Source organism: Poromitra crassiceps (assembly GCF_964638095.1).
Source record: "Poromitra crassiceps genome assembly, chromosome: 19".
Classification (NCBI taxonomy): Eukaryota; Metazoa; Chordata; class Actinopteri; order Beryciformes; family Melamphaidae; genus Poromitra; species Poromitra crassiceps.
Window position 1 is genome coordinate 27,683,662 of NC_139646.1, and position 4,028 is coordinate 27,687,689.

Genomic DNA, 4,028 nt, shown 5'->3' on the forward strand with positions numbered 1-4,028 from the left:
GAATGACTGTTACAACACTGAGAACATTTTCCAGCTGAAGGTTGGTAAAAATGGTAAATGGACTGCATTTATATAGCGCTTTTATCCAAAGTGCTTTACAATGTGCCTACATTCACCCATTCACACACCGAGGACGGCCAGCTGGCACAGTCAATCGTTTCATGCGCCAGACTCCTCGGACGGAAGGGAGAGGAGGCTGGCCAGCGAGACTATGCAGTAATAGGCTACATTTTCGGTACTGACATCACAACAGTCTAATCCTAATGCTAATTTAAAATGAGATATTCCTCTAAATCTGTCTTCAAACTGCAAAAGAGAAAAAAAAACGCCCACATTTTTGAAGGTCGCCGCCGAAGCTACCTCCCCTGTTTCCAAGCTCACCAGCCGCCACTGACACACACACACACACATATATTCATAGTCATGTCATTCACGAGTCTCGCATTGGAGGCAATTTGATTTCGGCAAGGCACAGCGCAAGTTGTAGCTCAAACATGCAGATGAGTGGACAGGTAGGCAAAGTGTTCTCCATATCCGAAGGTTATGGATAAGTTGACCGCCATTTATCATCTGTTACCAATGACAGTCATTGGCTGTTACCATTCAAAGTAGGCTAGCTTAATAAGCACTTACTAGTTAGCTAATAGCTTACTAATAGGTATAGCTTAATAATAGCTTATTAAGATACTTGTACTATCTGTTATTCATTTTCTTTGTGCAAATAAACAATAAACAAACATAAATAAACAATAAACACTTACTCTGGAGATGATGTAGCCTACCACTTGTGCTCTTCTCCCTACTTATACTCCAACCACTTATAAAGCCTCAGCCAGGCGGTAATGCAACATAAAGGATGCCAACTGCCATAAAACACCACAGAAGGATTTATTACATCACTGATGACATCACAATTGCTCGAGTGACATCACTGATGACATCACAATTGCTCAAGTGACATCACTGATGACATCACAATTGCTCAAGTGACATCACTGATGACATCACTGATACATGACAATCGTGACATCACAATCGTGGCACACACACCGCCCGCCCACTTATTGGACCATAACATCAGAACCATTGATGGCCACAACACATTCCATGTTATGGGCATTATAGCTGGAGTTACACCAGAGAGCCAAACCAGTACCTCTAATAGCTGTGACATAGCAGCAGTTGGACACATCAATATCCGAAATCAGAGACCCCCTGGCCTTTCATCCATGTCCTATGGGAGGATTGAGAATGCCACAGGTGTGTGATTCTCATGAACATGGTACAACTCATAGCAAAACTCAAAGATATCAAGTAGGATCTAATTTCACCATTCAAATTGAAATTATAATCCACTAGGCATCTTGCAACCTACGCGAGTTCGCCTGCCTTGCAGCTCGCTGAGCTAGCCCTGCAGCTCGCATAAGCAGCTACTTCACATTGGAGGCAATTTGATTTTGGCAAGGTACAGCGCAAGTTGTAGCTCAAACATGCAGACGAGTGGACAGGTAGGCTAAGTATTCTCCATATCCGAAGGTTATGGATAAGTTGACCGCCATTTATCGTCTGTTACCAATGACAGTCTTTGTGTGTTACCATTCAAAGTAGGCTACCTTAATAAGCACTTACTAGTTAGCTAATAGCTTACTAATAGGTATAGCTTAATAATAGCTAATTAAGATACTTTCTAAGGTACTATCTGTTGTTATTCATTTTCTTTGTGCAAATAAACAATAAACAATTATAGCTGCTGCGCAGCAATGGGTCGTGGCCGGGCAAGTCTCAAGGCTTTGAGCTAGAGTCCCCAAGTCAAGGCTGAAGTCTTAGCTATACTCCAAGTCAAGTCTCACGTCTTTGGTCACAAGTCTAAGTCAAGTCTCAAGTCTCTTATGGATGAGTGTTCTATCATCTGCTTCTGCTGCATGCCATCCAGTCTGCTTAGAACATTGCATAGCTAAAACTAAGGGATTCAAAGCAGGTTCAGGTTTCTTTGCAGCATGTAGCTTTTTCATCATCTGATTCCGTTTTTTGTTGCGAGGCATCTCACAACAATACAAGTAGGAATCAGTATATTCACAAACAAAAGTAGTAGTTACTTGCCTGTTGCCTCACTGTTGTAGCGTGGATGAGGTACTGGTGGAGTTGATGTTAGATGGAGAGGGAGGCTGAGCGATTAATAGCCACCTGGGGAGTTTGTATCTCTTCGGTCCTACGCTGCAGGTCTGTGAGGTCACACAACTGATATACGAGCAGGAGCTGCTTTTTCCTCTTATGGACAGACTGGATGCTTGCTGGTGGTGTTTTATGGGACTGGATGCTTGCGTGTAAAAACACACACTGCTTCCACTTATATAGGGTGAGCCAGGAAGGATTTATGACATCACTGATGACATCACAATTGCTCGAGTGACATCACTGATGGCATCACAATTGCTCGAGATGATGTCATCAGTGGGACGGACAGACAAACAGACAAACAAACAGAGCCCTAGCTCCCTTAGATAGATAGATGTGCTAATTTTTTATGTATTTCCAGACACTTTTAGAGACACTGTGAGGGAATAAATTAATTACCGTAACACATTTTTAATTGGAAATATGAAACAACAAACTTTTTTTTTCAATGGCAAGCACTTCAATATGCTCAAGGGTAATGGGTATCACCCAAAATGTGTATGATTAACAAATACGAAGTTGTAGCTAACATTGTGAGAAATGCCATGTTGTATTACGACTACATACTTACATGAGAAAATAAAAATCTGTTCTACTTAGAGACTCAACAACCATTTCTGTGGATTCCTTGCCCCCAAAAATGTGGAAATAGACACCAAATTTGTAATTCTAGGTCTAGTTGGAGTCAAGATATGGCCAACATTTTAATAATGGCAGCCATTTTGAAAAAATGTAATTTTAACATATTTCCACTAATGGGATTTTCTGGGATTTTTAATATAGTGGCATCAATATAAACATAAAAATGTGAAAATAAATTCTGTTGCAATTAGTTTAAGGTCAAACCTGATTTTCCCTAGACTACTAGGGGCCTCAATGAGGAGATGGATATCCGCCCTTTTTTATGAAGTTTTCCTTTACTTTGTCATTGATTCCTTTATATAAACTTGTCTTTGGTATCTCTAAACTGTGTCTTGGTCTACACATTGTTGCATACTACTTGATATATCTAAACTGTTGGTCTTGATCTACATAATTATGTATACTCCTATAGGTATCTCTAAACTGGTGGCCTCAGGCTTTGTTTTATTGTAATGCACCCATGAGACACTTGGAGGCGCCTCTATAGCTTAGTCCCACCCTTGATGACGGCCTTTCAGCCTGACTGTGGGGTCTGGGACACCCTAGTGAGGGTCTTTAATTTTAACTTTAATTCTTACTTTTGTTTATCACATTTTGATAATGTTACTGATTTTCATATGTATTCTTACTCTTGATCACACATGGTCACACGTCACCCATTTGATACATGGTAGTTTATACCAAATTTGATCTATTCAAAGAACAACTTTAAGATTTGTCATCATCTATGGTCTCTAGTTGTTTTCATACATATTGTTTCCAACCAGTACTTCAAAGTATTCACCTGACCATGTAACCACAGCTGTAACCCATCTTGCTTGATTGCATTGGAATTAATTGTATCATGACCTGACCTGTATGTATTTAAGATGGCGTCTCACAGTCCTTTGCCAGTCTGATCAAGAGCTTTGCTCGAAACGTCACTTTTTTGGGTGTTTGAAATAAAAAACACAAACTAGGAGCCCTTGCAGTGTGCAAGCTTTTTATTCATTTTTTACTCTGAGTTTAACGTCAGACTTTTCTTCTTCAGTCAAACAGATGGCAGGCAGCAGATTGAGTGGGATGCATTTTATTGATTGATTAAACAGAAACAGAAACAATCAACAGAACTTCAGTTTCCTCTCGAGGAATCTGGAAGTCAGGGAACACAGCGTGATGTCATCAGGATGGGACGCCAATGTGATTGGTCTGAGGGCGGGGTGGGTTTAGCT